The sequence below is a fragment of the Chlorocebus sabaeus genome, chromosome 4, assembly GCF_047675955.1.
Source record: "Chlorocebus sabaeus isolate Y175 chromosome 4, mChlSab1.0.hap1, whole genome shotgun sequence".
In the NCBI taxonomy this organism is placed as follows: domain Eukaryota; kingdom Metazoa; phylum Chordata; class Mammalia; order Primates; family Cercopithecidae; genus Chlorocebus; species Chlorocebus sabaeus.
Window position 1 is genome coordinate 93276894 of NC_132907.1, and position 17253 is coordinate 93294146.

At 50.0% G+C, this 17253-nt stretch overlaps 1 long non-coding RNA gene across 1 annotated transcript in view; it reads left to right on the forward strand.

The window, feature by feature from the left end:
* The window catches only part of LOC103214916 (uncharacterized), a 58467-nt gene extending 42465 nt beyond the window's left edge, over window positions 1–16002 (forward strand). The window contains exons 2-4 of the long non-coding RNA XR_489881.3: window positions 10193–10297; window positions 10521–10745; window positions 15441–16002. This is a non-coding gene — a long non-coding RNA (uncharacterized lncRNA). The remainder of the gene's footprint in view (window positions 1–10192; window positions 10298–10520; window positions 10746–15440) is intronic.
* Window positions 16003–17253: the final 1251 nt, after the last annotated feature.

Here is a 17253-nt window from a genome sequence, read left to right on the forward strand (position 1 = left end):
TGGAAACACTATACAAGTTTGGTGTTACTTCTTTCCTAAATGTTTAGAAGAATTCACTAGTAAAACCACTTTGGTCTAGAGTTTTCTTTGTGGTAAAATTTTAAATTACAGATTCCATCTCTTTCTTTTTTTTTTTTTGTTTTTTTTTGTTTTGTTTTTTAGATGGACTCTTGCTCTGTCACCAGGCTGGAGTGCAGTGGCGCGATCTTGGCTCACTGCAACCTCCACCTCCCAGGTTCAAGCAATTCTCCAACCTCAGCATCCTGAGTAGCTGAGACTACAGGTGTGTGCCACCACACCCAGCTAATTTTTTTTGTATTTTTAGGAGAGACAGGGTTTTACCATGTTGGCCAGGATGGTGTTGATATCACTCCTGACCTCATGATCCACCCACCTTGGCCTCTCAAAGTGCTGGGATTATGGGTGTGAGCCACCACGCCCAGCCCAGATTCCATTTCTTAAAGGAATCTATTCAGATTTATTTTTTTATTCTTTTTTTCAAGGTGCTAGAACACCATGAAATAATCTTTATTTTTTATTTTTTTAACTTTTATTTTAGGTTCAGGGGTACATGTGCAGGTTTGTTACATAGGTCAACTTGTGTCACAGGGGGTTGTTGTACAGATTATTTCATCACTTAGGCATCAAGTCCAGGACCTGATGGTTATCTTTTCTGCTCCTCCCCCTCCTCCCACCTCCCCCCTCAAGTAGACCCCAGTATCTGTTGTTCCCTTCTCTGTGTCCATGTGTTCTCATCACTTAGTTCCCACTTATAAGTGAAAACATGCAGTATTTGGTTTTCTGTTCTTGCAGTAGTTTGCTAAGGATAATGGCCTCCAGCTCCATCCATGTTCTCTTGAAAGACATGATCTTATTCTTCTTTATGGCTGCATAGTATTCCATGGTGTATATGTACCACATTTTCTTTGTCCAATCTGTCACTGATGGGCATTTAGGTTGATTCCATGTCTTTGCTATTGTGAATGGTGCTGCAGTGAACATTCATGTGCACATGTCTTTACAGTAGAATGATTTGTATTCCTCTGGGTATATACCCAGTAATGGGATTGCTGGTTCAAATGGTAGTTCTGCTTTTAGCTCTTTGAGGAATTGCCATACTGCTTTCCACAATGGTTGAACTTGTTTGTACTCTCATCAACAATGTATAAGCGTTCCCTTTTCTCCACAACCTCACCAGAATCTGTTATTTTTTAACTTTTTAATCACAGCCATTCTGAGTGGTGGGAGATGGTTTCTCACTGTAGTTTTGATTTGCATTTCTTTTTTTTTTTTTTTTGAGACGGAGTCTCGCTGTGTCGCCCAGGCTGGAGTGCAGTGGCGCTATCTCAGCTCACTGCAAGCTCCGCCTCCCAGGTTCACGCCATTCTCCCGCCTCAGCCTCTGAGTAGCTGGGACTACAGGCGCCCACCACCACGCCCGGCTAGTTTTTATTTTTTTTTGTATTTTTAGTAGAGACGGGGTTTCACCATGTTGGCCAGGATGGTCTTGATCTCTTGACCTTGTGATCCACCCGCCTTGGCCTCCCAAAGTGCTGGGATTACAGGCTTGAGCCACCGCGCCCAGCTGATTTGCATTTCTTTAATGATCAGTGACATCGAGCTTTTTTTCCTATGCTTGTTGGCTGCATGTATGTCTTTTTTTTTTTTTTTTTTTTTTTTAGTTTTACTTTAAGTTCTGGGATACATGTGCAGAATATGCAGGTTTGTTACATAGGTATACATGTGCCATGATGGTTTGCTGCACTATCAACCCATCATCTAGGTTTTAAGCCCTGCATGAATTAGGTGTTCGTCTTAATGCTCTCCCTCCCCTTGACCCCCACCCCAGACAGGCCCCACTGTACGATATTCCCCTCCCTGTGTTCATGTGTTCTCATTGTTCAACTCCCTCTTACGAGTGAGAACATGTGGTGTTTGGTTCTCTGTTCTTGTGTTAGTTTGCTGAGAATGATGGATTCCAGCTTCATCCATGTCCCTGCAAAGACATGAACTCATTCTTTTTTATGGCTGTATGTCTTCTCTTGAAAAGTATCTGTTCATGTCCTTTGCTCACTTTTTAATGTGATTGTTTTTCTCTTGTAAATTTGTTAAAGTTCCTTATAGGTGCTGGATCTTAGATCTCTGTCGGGTGCAAAGTCTGCAAATATTTTCTCCCGTTCTGTTTGTTGTTTTTTCTGTTGATAGTTCCTTTTGCTATGCAGAATTCCCAAGTTTAATTAGATCCCACTTGTCAATTTTTGCTTTTGTTGTGATTGCCTTTGGTGTCTTTGTCATGAAATCTTTGCCTGTTCCTATGTCCAGGATGGTGTTGCCTAGGTTGTCTTCCAGGGTTTTTATAGTTTTAGATTTTACATTTAAGTCTTTAATCCATCTTGAGTTGATTTTTGTGTATGGTGTAAGGAAGGGTCCAACTTTAATCTTCTGCACATGGCTAGCTAGTAATCCCACATTCATTTATTAAATAGGGAATCTTTTCCCCATTGCTTGTTTTTGTCAGCTTTGTTGAAGATCAGGTGGTCGTAGATATGTGGTCTTGTTTCTGAGCTCTCTCTTCTGTTCCATTGGTCTATGTGCCTGTTTTTGTATCAGTACCATGCTGTTTTGGTTAGTGTAGCTTTGTAGTATAGTTTGAAGTCAGGTAATGTGTTGCCTCCAGCTGTGTTCTTTTTGCTTAGGATTGCCTTGACTATTTGGGCTCTTTTTTTGGTTCCATATGAATTTTAAAATAGTTGTTTTCTAGTTCTGTGAAGAATGTTGTTGGTAGTTTGATGGGAATAGCACTGAATCTGTAAATTGCTTTGAGCAGTTTGGCCATTTTAATGATATTGATTCTTCCTATCCATGAGCATGGGATGTTTTTCCACTTGCTTGTGTCTTCTCTAATTTCTTCAAGTCTTCTTTTATTCTTGCCTCAGTTTTGAAAAACTGTGTTTATCTGAGATTCATTTCCTCTATATTGTCAAATATAATGGCACATTATTTCAAAATAAGCTCATTATATTTAAGTATCCTCAGAATATTCAGTAACATCTCTCTTTTTATTTTTAAAATTATTACTTCATGCCTTTTCTCTTTTTCTTTTATTACTTTTGGCAAGATTTATTAGTGTTTTTGTTCTTTTCAGAGAATCATCTTTTATTTTCAAGATGCTCTATTGTGTCTCCTTTATTTTATTAACTTCTGTTCTTTATTATTTCCTTCCTACTGCTTTCATTGACTTTAATTTGCCTTTTTAATCTAATTTCTAACATGGATAATAGGTCACTATTTTTAAATCCTTTTTTCCCCCTAAATATTTATTTAAGGCTATAAAATCACTACATCTCTCAAGTTTTAATTTGTCATGTTCTTATTGTTTCATTCAAATATGTTTTAATTTCTGTTGTGATTTATTTTTTAACCCTTGAACTATTTAGAAGGTCATTGTTTAATTTTCAAACACTGGTTTTTTTTGATGGTTTTTAAAATTTAGGTTTTCTTTATTACATTGGGATCAGAGAAAACATCCTAAATGGTTTTAATCCTACAGTGTCGTCTTGCTTCGTGAACAGTTTATTGTCATTTAGTTTAAACGTTCTGTGTGCACATGAGCATTTCGTTTAACACATTCAATATAGGGCCTTATATTTGTTGATTATGTAAATGATGTTTTACAAATCAGTATCTTTTGACAATTTCTTAGCAGGTTTAACAATTACTGAGAATCCTGTGCTTAAAACTCCTACAATGATTGTGGATTCTGTTAAATTTTACATCCTATAATAAGGCTATGTGATTAGGTGCACGCGACTTGGAGATTGCTATGCCTTCCTAGGGGACTGGTCCCCCATCACCATGAATGCCTCTTGTCCTAACATCAGCTTGGACAGTGGTGCAGCTGTGCCAGCTTCCCTTTGGAATTTGGATAGCATGTCTTTTTCTACCTTCTTACTCTTCACCTTTAATATACTTATATTTAAGACATATCTCTCAAAAGCCATGCATAAGTTTTTGTTTTGTTTCAAGTCCAACCTGACCTTGGAGATGTTTACCTCTTAATGAGAGTATTTAGTGCAATTCCTAATATATTTGTATTTAAATTGATCATCTGACTTTACTAAGTAGAAAGAAACCTTGTCGTGTTTTACATATTCCAGTTTCCCTCCGTGAACTCGTTAGTCAAACACAGCTTAGTGCCTCCTTCATAGATCCCGGCTCAAGCAGTGGAGCTCGTGGCGTCCGATGTGCACAGCCCGTTCTGTGCTTTGGTGGCTGTGTGCTTTAACTGCCCCATTTCTGCTCTTGGGAGGCCCCCATCAGTCCAAATGCCCCTTTGTAGTTAATGTGCAATAAAACAATTGTTTTTTTTTTTTTTTTTTTTTGCTTGAAAGATCTCAGTCTTCCGTGTTTTGTGGTTTCACTACAATGTATCTGGATGTGAGTTTGTCTGTCCCATTCTACCCACATGCAGTCTGACGCACAGAGTTGCTTTGGAGCACTCGCCAGTGTGTGGGTTTGTGTTGCATTTGTCCTCCTGTGCTTTGCAGTCCGTCTGGCACTTTCTTGCTTCCATCTGTGATACACTTCCTCTGCCTGAGTAACTTCATATTGCGTCTTCTTCAGCTGAGGATCTTGCCAAAGAGTTTTTTGATTTGTTTTTTAATCTGGAATGTCTGTTTCACCTTCACTCATGGAGAATGTTTGTTTTGGGCAGGGAAGCCTGGCTTGGCAGTTGTGTTCTCTTCACATTAGGAAGATGGAGGTTCATTCTTTCCTGGATTCCATCATTTTATTGCTCCTTGTAAAATGGCATTTCTTTTCTTTGAATGTCTCAGGGATATTTCCCCTGGTCTGTGGTTCCCAGCAGTTCTCCTGTGATTTGTCTACGCCATTCCCTCTGTTCTTATCTGGTTCAAGGATGGCTACGCTTCCTGGCCCTCTTCCCAGGACTCCACAAACACCTTGCTGCTGCTAGTCATTTCCAACATGTCTTCCATCTTTTAAATCGTTGGATTTTATTTTAGGGTTTAGGTTTGTCTCTCTGTTCTTCTGTCTAGATGCTTTCCACTGCCTCATGGTCTGGCTTCCCAGTCTCCTCCTCGATTGTGTCTAATCTGCCATGAAGCCTGTCTGTTAGGGTTTGTCTTTCTTTTCTTCTTCTTTTATTTTTTATTTTGTTTTTGGTTTTGGTTTTACAGCCTTATGCAGGAACAACTGGCATACAAAGACGATTATATTGAAAGGCTACAATTTGGTAGGTTTTGAAATATAGATATAAACCCATGAAACCATTATCACAATCAAGATAATGAGAAAAACCTCTCACCCCACAAACTGGGTATCGAATTTGAGGCTGACTGCCATTCCCCCACTGTGTGGAAGGAACTTTGTGTCTCTGTCTTGCTTCTGCTCTTGGGAAGCCTCCATCAGTGCAAATACCCCTTTGTAGTTAGTGGACCGTAATACAATTGTTTTTTGCTTTAAAGATCTCAGTCTTCTGTGTTTTGTGGTTTCATTGCAATGTGTCTGGATGTGAGTTTATCTGTCTTGTTCTATTATTGCCAGCCCATAACATTTGATTTCCTGTTCTCCTGTGAATCCCGCTAACGACCAGTGGAAGCTTTTCATTCTCTCCCCTGTGCGTCTTCATCTCTCATTTGTTCTCACCTCCTTCCCTCTCTGTGTGGACATTGTGGGCTATTCTGTAGGGGAAATCTTTCAGCTGTGCCGAATCTGTTTCTTTTCCTATTGAAAATCATAGGGAAACTGCTGAAAACCCACAGACCAAGGAAACTACCCCCTTTAGCCATTTAAAGAAAAAAAGAAATTTCAATAGCTGTACACTTCATTTAGAAGCTTTATTTTATTCTTTTAAAACTCTTTGTGTTTTTCATGGTGTCCCATGTTTTCCTTTGATTTTGAACCCTTCTTCTAGAGTTAATAACTTTAAAGATGGTCACTACAGATGAACTCCAGGGCTCATGTCTGGGCACGGGCGGCCTCTGGCAGCTCTGGCTTGTGGGACTGGCTTCCCTGGGTGTTTCGTCACAAGGACTGTAGGATCGTCTTCGGGGGAATTTTGACTGTGGGAATCGCAGGAGGCAGGTGGGAGAGTGCCCCTTCAGAGCAGGTGGCCCTGGTTTTTGGCAGGCAGTCTTGGCTTGTCACCAGCCTGGGACCGTTTCTGTTTGTTTTTCTTTTTACCCTGGTAGTTCCAGCATCACAGAAATAATGTAAATATGGATCCCAGACTGTTTGACGAGCAGGCTCATCTGTGGTCAATTTGTCTCATTTTATTGACAGGTGGGTATCTTTTCCGAGTCTGTTCTTTCTTTCTTGTAAACTTAGAAGTTTGTTTTATTTATTTATTTATTTATTTTTGAGACGGAGTCTCGCTCTGTCGCCCAGGCTGGAGTGCAGTGGCCGGATCTCAGCTCACTGCAAGCTCCGCCTCCCCGGTTTACGGCATTCTCCTGCCTCGGCCTCCCGAGTAGCTGGGACTACAGGCGCCCGTCACCTCGCCTGGCTAGTTTTTTGTGTTTTTTTGGTAGAGACGGGGTTTCACCGCGTTAGTCAGGATGGCCTCGATCTCCTGACCTCGTGATCTGCCCGTCTCGGCCTCCCAAAGTGCTGGGATTACAGGCTTGAGCCACCGCGCCCAGCCAGAAGTTTGTTTTAAATGTTTGCTTTTGTTTTGCTTTGTGTTGTTCAGCATTTCTCGTTGCCTCTGGGTGTTACGCAGGAAAACACCGAGAGGCACCGCCCCTGGTGTAAGTTAGGTACATGTACATTTACATTTAAATTATTTCTCATAGGGAGGAAGTTGTCTTACTCAACATCCATCTTTTGAGTCTTTTGAATAATTCCTCCTTCATTCATTCCTTCATTTACCCATCAATATATATTTATTAATAATTATAGGCTAATTTGCTATTCACGTTTCTCTTTTCTCAATGACGCCCCAGCAGCAATGAGCACAGCTAGTGCCCTGACCTTGGTCTCTAAAGTTCATTCTCCAGTAGAAAAGAGCAGAGCTCCTTGGAGAAGTAATGGATTCCAGGGCTGGGGAAAAGATTCCAGGTCTGGGGGAAAAACCAGGGCAGTCTGGGGTTATGCCAGAAAGTGAGAAGGTGCTCCTGAAGGATGGGAGGGTTCCAGAGGGCCTGCCTGGAAGAGCCCAGCGGCCAGAGCTAGGTAAATTTGAGCAACTAAGTAAATAATGACAGTGTAGGATGATCACCCAAAGCAAAAATTCGCGCAAGTTCACATGGAGGCGCACACCTGATTGAATCAATCAGTGAGGGGAGGGGCGGTCCTTCCTCCCGAGGAATTCCAGCAGAGTGGTGAGGAAACAAATCACCTCAGAACACCACGGCAGTAATTGTTGCAGACAAAACCCACCAACAGATGCTAAAATTATCAGAAAAGACTTTGAGGATAAATAGGATACTCTTGTAGTCTCAAAGTATCTTCCCTGAGAGGCCAAGGTGGCAGATCACCTGAGCTCAGGAGTTTGAGAGAAGCATGGGCAACAAGGTGAAACCCTGTCTCTAAAAAAATACAAAACTTACTTGGGTGCAGTGGCACACACCTGGAGTCCCAGCTACTTGGGAGGCTGAGCGAGTGGCTCGCTTGAGCCTGGGAGGTAGAGGTTGCCGTGAGCTGAAATTGCACCACTGCACTCCAGCCTGAGGGACAGAGAGAGACCCTGTTTCAAAATAAGTAAATACAAATCAATAAATTACAAATGAAGAATAGTAATGTTACAGTGGGGGAAGCTGGCAGATCCCACCATCACCAGGTGACCAAAACAACTCATAATAAGGTGAAGCATCGGGCCCGTGAGTCGCTGCTGCGGACACTGAGCAGGGCATGGGGCTTCGGCCAGTTTCTTGGCACAGACACATGACTTTGATCCAGACATGATGAAATAACAAACTCGAACTGAGGGCTATTCTTCAAAACACCCAGCCAGTGCTCTTCCGAATGGCAAGGCTGTGGGAGGCAAGGAAAGACGGGACCCGTCATGGGCTGGAGCCTCCCGGGAGATGACACCTGCGTGCTCATGGAACCCAGTGTTGTTTCTAAAGCAGGAGGTGTATGTTACCGGGAACTGGAGGAATCAGAATCAAGCTACAGTGTGGTTAATTGCGCCTGTATTAATTCTTGGCCTCAATCCTTGCGGTCAAGGTCGGGTACGCAAGGTGCTGACATAGGAGGAAGCTGCCTGAAGGGGGCAGGGACTCCTGGACAATCTTGGCAACTCTTCCGTAAGTCTAACATTATTTCCGAAAAAAAAAGTATAGTGACCACAGGTTAAAAAAGAATAAGTGTAAAAAAGCTGAAAAGCAACAGTTAATCCTGTGCGAGAGACAACCACGGTTGCCTGTTTCTGCTCTTGGTGTTTCCGCAAGAAAGAAGCCCCCAGATGCCGTGGTCCCTTTGTAGATGTCAGCACAAGGCTGCGGCTCACTCCTGTAATCTAGGAGTTTCTCCCTCCCCTCCCACAGGATAACTTCTACCTCCACTTTGGAAGTTCCGAACGCAGGAGGCCCTTCTCGGAAGCTCAGCTCTGCCTTTGCCTGCCAGGGCTGTTTCTCCCCTCGAGCCTCTGTCTCCACACCTGTGAAACGGGACAATAAGGACCGCTTCGTGGTGCGGAGGGAGGACTAAGTTCATAAATGCACGCAAACTGAGGCGCGGACTGGCCGGCACAGAGAGACCCTGTGATGGCTGTCGGCCACTAAACAGACATTCTCTGTGCTCTTCATGCTCTTGCTTACGAGGAGAGATGCCGTGAACATAAGTTTAAAAACGGCCATGCCGTGACAGTTCACAAATAATAGTACTCCCACTGCAAATCCCCTCACCTTCTCCAGTGACATTCATTTCCTATCACCATCGATTTCTGTTGGCTTTTATGCCACCGTCTCTGAATGAGAATTAGGAAGACTCCGTTGGCTGTTTTCAACTCCATATTTTTCTGTTCTGTAAACTTCTGTCCATTGCCAGGCTTTGTATCTTCCTTCTTTTAAAAGCGAATGTGTTCTTTCTCTTCTTGTTTGGGACGTAGAATTGTGTATCGATGCGTTTTTGGTGATTTCCCAATAACTAGCTGTGATCCTGCTTCACAGGTTAGAGCCACAGAGACCTAACGCTTGAGCTCAAACTGTCCGAACCCAAACTGCACTCCTCGGAGAAAACGAAAGCAGCCTGGATTCTGCTGCTGAGAGTGCCTGGCCGTCCTGGCGGTCACCGGCTCACTGGGGCCTGGCTGTCCTGGCGGTCACCGGCTCACTGGGGCCTGGCCGTCCTGGCTGTCACCGGCTCACTGGGGTCTGGCCGTCCTGGCAGCTCCTCAGGTCGCCACGGTCTGGGCATGCTGGTGCTGCCTGTGCCTGGTGGGACCCCCGGTTCCCGGCACTGTCTGGGCCTCGTTCGAAGAGATGACTCCTCCTCACTGCTGGTCACCAGACCTGGGCCCTCGGCCACTCATGGCGTGGCTGCGATTTCAGGTCTCAGGGGACTGTCACCCCCTTCCTCCTGTTCAGTTTCAGCATGAAGTCTCTAAATCAACAACAGAGAAGGAGAGAGGAAAAAGGACAAAAAAACTCCCCCATAATGGCCATTTTCAGAGCAGCTGCAGAACCAGGTGGCACAGCTGACCGAGGCAGCATTGCAGATGTATTTGTGTCCCTGCAGATCTGAGGCACAAGGACCCGTTTCCGTGCTCGGGGGGCCTCTACGGGGGGTGCAGGCTTTGGGGGCAGAGCAGAGGGGTGTAGGATTCTGGGGAGGCCACAACCACCGAAGGAAGGACCTTGCTCTCTCACGAGGCCGAATCCTCCCCGAGGTGGTTGCCGTCTCCCTGGGACCTACGTTCTGCCCCCTGGGAGGTAGGGAGTTGGATCTTGTACAACGATGAATGCGTGGACATGTGTAGATGCCGTCTGCTTCCCAGAGTCCCCAGCCGGGCTCCCCAGGACTCTGCGGGACCCTCTTCAGTGCGCCTGTGCTGTTTGCTTTCAGGTGGCTGCAAGCAAGTCCCTCTTCTCAGCCAGGCAGGAGGGAGCAGAAGAAGGGCCTGTGTGTCTCCTCAGTTTCAAAGGAACTCCCCCGGCCGAGTGTACTCTTGAACTAAAGCTTGAGCGAATCAGAAACATCTGGGCTATTTTTTCTGTGCTTAAAAACAGGAAACGGACCCATCCAAAGCCGTTTGGGGTCTTCTCAAGGGGTCATTTAAGATGAAGAGCAATTTGAGATCGCCCATCTGTTGGAGAACTGCACGTGCTGAGAGGGTAAGAAACCGCAGCCCTCACAGCCACGGTCTTCACGTGGTCACTGCATGCGAGGATTTGCCGTTATCTGTTGCTTCCGAAAGCAAGGGTGAGGGGAGCGGAACTGGGTGTTGTCCAGTCCTGCGGTCAGAACAGGCACTGGGGAGGGAGTCCTGCAGGGAGGTGGGGGCCAGGCCTTGTTTCTGTGACAGTGAACGTCCCTGTCCATGTCGGTATTTCTCAGACAGGCCACCTCCTTCCACTCCCGCGGTGGTGCAAGGGGAGGCTTTAGTCCAGGATAACAAATTCTGAACCAGCTGCCGCATCTGGAGCCCCTGAGGGCTTATGCACTGGTGCCCAGGGAGTTTCCTGGCTTATCACATCCGAGGCCGACTTTCGGGCTGCAGAGGGGTGTCTGAGCCGCTGGAGTGGATGGAGGAACTGCTTCTCTGCCGGCCGCTGTGTTGAGGTGAGAGGGAGAGCAGGTCCTTCTGCTTCTGAAGCATGAAACTACCCCACACCTGCGGCAGGGCGTGCAATGCCACCGTGGCCTGGAAAACCCATGAGTGACAAGTGCTGGGCACAGGCCAGGTCTGGGGCTGTCACGGGCAGAGCTGCGGCCCAGCGTGCAGGTGGGAAGGAGGTCTCAGGTAACTCTCAGCATTCGCATGATTCTGTCCTCTGCGGACTGGGGCAGGTGCTTCCTCTACCTCCCAGTGGCCTCCCTAATTCCAGAAGAGTAAGAACAGGGGAGGGGAATCCGGTGCAGGGGCTCCCACCTGCTCCCTCCAGGCCAGAGGTGCTGCCTCGGTCCTTCACTTCCAGCCAGGCCATGCCTAGCAGGCCTCCGTCCAGTCTAAGCATGGCAGCGCTTGGTCTGGGGCCCGGCTGGAGTAAGCGTCCCCCTGAATTCCCTCTTTCATTTAAACTCTAGAATTGGGCGCTACTCTGTGCCAGGTGGCGGGGATAGACCCCACTGCCCAGCTGATGCTGTCTGGCCCTGGGGATGCCTGGCCAGGTTCATGCTGTGTCCACCTCGCTCCATCCACACCCCTCCATCACACTTCACCCGGGGCCTGGGCCAGAGATGCATCCGAGATCCCTTCTGGGAACAATGGCCTCAAAGAATGGGGAGCAGCGAGGGCTGCTGGACGCCAAGTCCTTCTGGATCTTTCTGGCCAGGCTCCTCCCCGGCATCTGGGCTCAGTGGGGGATGGTCTGCCCCTGCATTCCCACAGACCTTGGCCCCTGGCAGGGCCCCCAGTTCCCACCTGCCCTGTTTCCCGCCTAGTGTAACTATGCTGTAGAAATATATTTTGGCCATGCCCTGCATGAAGGTTCCAGTCTCTGTGTCTGTGGGAAGGGCTAACCTGCAGCAAGAAGTGGTCCCTGGGATGGAGAGATCTGGACACAGTAGAGGTTTGTGTCCTGCTCATGGAATGGCTGTCAGGTGAGCCTGGCTTCTTGGCACTCATGCCCTTGTGGTTTCTTCTTCATCATCCCAGGTGAGTCTGCGCGGCCAACAGCATGTGGTAGAGTGCTGGTAGGTCACTTCCGAAACTGGGCTGGACATGCCAGGTCTCCCTCCTGGTTGCTCTCTGTCTCCTGGGTCTTGGGCTTGGGCAAAGCCAGCAGCCATGTCATGGGAACTCAGGTGATGTGAGAACAGAGCCATCTCCCCAGGTGCACAGGACTCCAGACAACAGCCTGCAAGGACCAAAGCCTGCTAGTAGCTGCGCAGGACCCTCCAAGGGTCTCCTGGGGCCGTGGAGCCCTCGAACGGCAGCAGACTCTGGGGGCCTTGGGAGGAGTGGCTGCGTTTTGCTGGGAGAATCACAGAATCACTGGGGCCTGAGAGCCCGGGACAGCCCCAGACAAGGAGGTCCTCAAAGCTGTGCGTTGTCCTCCCATGCTGGGCCAGGTGTGTCCATGTGGCCAGAGCGCACAGTGGGTGCCGCTCCTGAGTCCAGGGCCTGAAGGACCCTCTGGGTCACTCTCTCTGCCTTGGGTCACTCATCCTAAAGGAAGCCAGCCACTGTGTGCAGGGCCCTGCGTGGAGAGGCCCTCATGGTGAGGAGATGTCCGGCCCACAGCCACAAGGAGCTGTGACCTGCCAGCGCTGGGGGTGAGCTTGGACCTGCCCCTCCAGCCCTGTGGAGGCTTCAGAGGCCATGGCCCAGGACAGCTGTGCCAGACTCACTTAGCCAAGCCCTTCAGAAACCCTGAGGGAGGGAACACTCAGCAGCAGCTTGGGAGGCGCTCACTGAGTTTGGGAGGTTTTTTTTTTTTTTTTTTTTTTTTTTGAGACGGAGTCTTGCTCTGTCTCCTAGGCTGGAGTGCAGTGGCGCGATCTCGGCTCACTGCAAGCTCCGCCCCCCGGGTTCACGCCATTCTCCTGCCTCAGCCTCCCATGTAGCTCCCAACCCGCCACTACACCTGGCTACTTTTTTTTGTATTTTTAGTAGAGACGGGGTTTCACCATGTTAGCCAGGATGGTCTTGATCTCCTGACCTCGTGATCTGCCCGTCTTGGCCTCCCAAAGTGCTAGGATTATAGGTGTGAGCCACCGCGCCTGGCCTGGGAGGCATTTTTATGCGGCAGTGGACCACTAGGAAGGACATCCTTCACTCAGACCCACTGTGGCAGAGGTGTCCACGGTCTCTGGGGCTATCTCCCCACCAGCTGGCCCAAAGATCCCAGAGGGACACTCGGGAAGACTCTTTTGCCTTGTCAGGAGGGGCTCACCTCCCATCCTCTCGCTTCTCTGGAAGGAAAGTGGCCTCATGGCCATGCCCGTGTATGGCGGCTGCTGAGGAGAGCAACCTGGCTGGGTTCCAGAGGACAAAGCAGGTCAAGAAAGAGACGGAGAAGGGGGAGCAGCTTGGCAATTGGCCCCACGGTGGGCCCCCGGGGATCCTCCTGGAAGCTGCAGCAGCCGTGCCACCATGGAGGGCACCTTGTCCTCACCAGATCCTGTGGCCTTCCTGGAGGGTAGAGTGTGTGCTGGCACCAAGGCCATGGAAAGGCCAGCCTCAGTGGGGGGTGTGGATACCCACCTGGAGGGGCCTTTGAGGCTGCCTTTCCAGCAGGTGGTGACTAGGCAGGGATGGATCAACGAGCAGGGGCAGCCCTGGGCATCCCGGCACCTGGGAGAGAAGGCCCGGCAGGCCCCTGTGTCCCCACAGAGCAGAATGAGCTCCTGGAAGCGAGTGGCACCTGGGTGTGTATTTAGGGTCTCACTGGAGGCATGCTGAGTGTTCATGCCCCTCAGGGCCCTCTGTTTGGTGAACCCATTGGGATGAACTGTGCGAGGAAATACTTTCCAGTCCCTGGGGAGTGTTGAAGCAAGTCAGCCGCTTCCCGCCACCAAGGCCCAGAGCCCCATCCCCACACACAGGGAGAGAAGCTTTCAGCAGAGGAAGTAACAGCAGAAAGGAAACAGGATGGACGGAGGGCTTGTCTGGGACTCCTGGGGAATTGCGTTTCTCCTGTGTTCTCTGTGCATCTTCGTAAGCACTGAAAACCTCAGTGTGGAGCCTGAAAGGGGCATCAGGCCTCCTGGGAGCTCCTCACTGTGCAGCCCCAACAGCTGAGGAAACAAGAGTCTGACCCAGGGTCCCTCCACAGCTGGGAGACCACATGTGGGGGCAGAGCCGGCGTGAGGAGGTCTCCAGGGGGAACAGCCACGGGCACCCAGACTGGCTCAGGACCGAACAGCTGCCCCTGTGGCCCGCTCTTCTCCAGCCCCGGCCCACCTCTATCACTGGTTCTCAGTGTGGTCCAATTAACAAGAGGATGATGAATGCAGGGAGGGAAGGAGCCAGCCTGTGAGGACCTTTAGCCCCGACCTGATTCTCAAAGAGGCTTCCAAGTTTTCTTTGAGTGACACCTGGGTCATGGACTCCTTCCTCAGCACCCTGCTTTCGAAAGGGAACCTATGCAGGTCTTGTCCTTATTGAGGGGGAAGGTTAGGAGAACCTTCTTCATTCTTAATCCTCACCCTCATCCTTCATGCGTATCCTCATCTGGGTCCTCGACCTCCATCCTCATCCTCATTCTAAACCCCATCCTCATCTTCATCCTCCATACCCATACTCATCCTTCATACTTTATCTTCACCCTCATCCTTCATGCTCATCCTCATCCACATCCTCGACCTTCATCCTCATCCTCCATCCTCATCCTCATCCTTCATCCTCATTCTCAACCCCATTCGGATCCTCATCCTTCATCCTCACCCTCATCCTTCATTCGAATCCTCATCCACATCCTCGACCTTCATCCTCATCCTCATCTTCATCCTCATTCTCATCCCCATCCTCATCCCTGTCCTCACCCTCCTCCTCATCCTTCACATCAGAGGACGGTTTCTGCGTTCACAGGCACATGTATATCAGTAACTTCTTCCTGACACTCACCGGCTTCTCTGACAAGACAGACTTCGGGCGTCCATTGCATTGGTTCCTGGTGGAGGTGTGTGTGTTCACGAAACACATCTGAGTTACGGGCCCACACTCTTATCTCGGGGATGCAAGTGTTGAGTCAGGGAGGGTTCTCCACACTCACATGTCTGTTACCCCAAATGATTACAAGACGCCCTCAGGGTGGGCATTGCCCCCTCCAGTTCTGTGACCTCCAGCCCTCTGCCTTGCCTCTGGCTACACCAGGTGGAATGGCTGTATCTGCGGGCCCAGGCAGCGCAGGGTGGGGCTCCTGTGAGCCCAGCAGGTACTCCATGCCCCCAGAGAGGCTCCTGAGGCCTGCACTTGCTGTCTCCAGCAAGGGTGCTGGAGCCGCACTGAAACTTGGCTGACACAGCAGGGTGGGGCCTGGGAGCTGGCTGCCCTCCAGTTCTTCAACAAGTCCTTCAGGAACCTAGAGTGCCCACCTCGTATTGTGGGCGGTGCTGGGCAGGCAGTCACCAGGTAACGGGTGTGGGTGCGTGGAGCGAATGGTGGCTGTGGGCGCCGCGTGAGTGACAGGCACAGGGGCTCTGGGCCTGCAGGACCCGCCCAGCGCTGAACACCTGGAGTCCCGCCTCCATCTGCTGAAGTTTTAAGTAATAACGACATGAATATTTTTGTTTCATATGTAAAATGATACCTATTAAAGTTATAATGTTTATTATCATTACAAAATGGAAAGAATAGGAACTGCTTTTCAGGATGGCTTCGAGGGGCCCAGCAGGGAGCTTCGTCCTGTGCAGCACCTCCAGGGAACCTGCGGCTGGAGCTTGCCTGGAAACGCTGAGGTCAGCTGGAGTTCACCATCAGAGGATCTGGGGCTGGACTTTATGTCCTTGTCTGCACCCTGAAGCTGGGCTCCTGTGATCCAGAGCTGCTGGCAGAAGTGGGTCCTGGGACCCTAAGGACTGTGAGCGTTCTAAGGATCTGGAAGGATGGACAGCCCCATGCAGCCGTGCCCTCCCACCTGGCAGGAAGCTTTTGTGCCTGTAGCCCACGCGGTGGGTGTGGCCCTGCTGCGAGAGGGAGTGCCCTGTCTCACTGGCCTGACAGGTCCTGATGCCGGGTGGCATCTTGCAGAGCCTGGGGTAGTTCTGGGGAGTGGTGTCTGCAGGAGACGAGCTGCCCACCATGGCCCAGAGAGGAGAAGGGAACAGCGGATTACCTCCACGGAAAAAGAGGAGGCAAAGGCAGAGAAATGGTACGTGGGCTCTGAAGCTCCAGCCAGGTGGGTTGGAAGTTCTCACCTCCTGACCTCCTAGGTTTGTTCCTAGTAGTGGAACCTAAGGAGTTAATTAGAATTGTTACAGCATTGCACACATTTTTAATAGGAAGATACAAAGTGGTGTCAAAAGCCCACTGAGAAGACAGCTGGAGCTTGACCACCCCACCCCACCCCACCCCACCTCCCATGCAGAGCCAGGTGCTAGGGTGGAGGCTCTAGTTCTCAGTCCCGGCACCCCTGGGCCCTCCATCATCACATGGGTGACATGGGAGGAGGTGGCCAAGGTGAGAAGCCCAGCCCGTGTGGCCACCGTGAGTTGTGGGTGGGGAGGAGGCCTCTGCAGGAGCGGCAGGGCAAGGGCGGGCGCAGCAGAGCTGCAGCCCCGGGGGTGGCATGAAGCAAAGCAGGAAAATCATATGATTCAGTAGCTTTAAAAATAACAGCATTTGCAGGGCAAAACAGGGTGGCACAGGTTTAAAAGAAACCACCTGTCTGTTCTGATGGCAAAGCCTGAGGGAAGCCAGTGGTCCAAGCAGATGGAGGTGTCCGGGTCTGGGCAGGAACGTGTCTGCCACCTGCAGTCTGGGCTCAGGTGAATCAGAGAAGAGGAATCCTGGGGCAGGATGTGCTGGGGATGCCCCTGTGTGGCTCTGGGTCCAGGCCTGCTGAGAAGGGGATTGCCAGGGGCTGGGGCAGTTGCCTGGACTCCCTGAGAAACCTGCAGCCCGGCAGACCTGGGTGCTCACACCAGGTGGGGTGGGGTGGGCACACCAGGTGGGTGCACACCCAGGGGGGAGGGCACACTAGGCAGGGCAGGCACACTGGGCAGGGGGCACTCACCAGGCAGGGGGCACTCACTGGGCAGGACGGACACACTGGGTGGGGTGAGCACACCAGGACGGGTGCGCATGAGACAGCAGCCACTCCAGAGAAGCGCAAAGCCTTTAGGATCTCAGTGTGATCTCACATGTGGGTTCACGAGTCCTGTCCCATCCTGGTCATAGTGTCCAGAAAAACAGGACGGTGTGTAAGTGACCCTGTTGCTTTTGTGAGGACGAGAGAGCTTCAGGGGGTGAGAAGGGAATGGTGGGTGGCGTGGCACGGGAGATGGGTTAGCAGAGGGGTGTCCGACATGGGCAGCAGGCCGGAGAGCCCCGGCGGTCACCTCCATCGGGAGACACATGCACACCTTTCCCCGCCTGCAGTCCTGGGCTCTCTCTGTGGCATTGGAGTGTGAGGGAAAAGCTGTCTCTGAAGCCCCCGGCTGGCCCCACCATCTTATGGCCTGG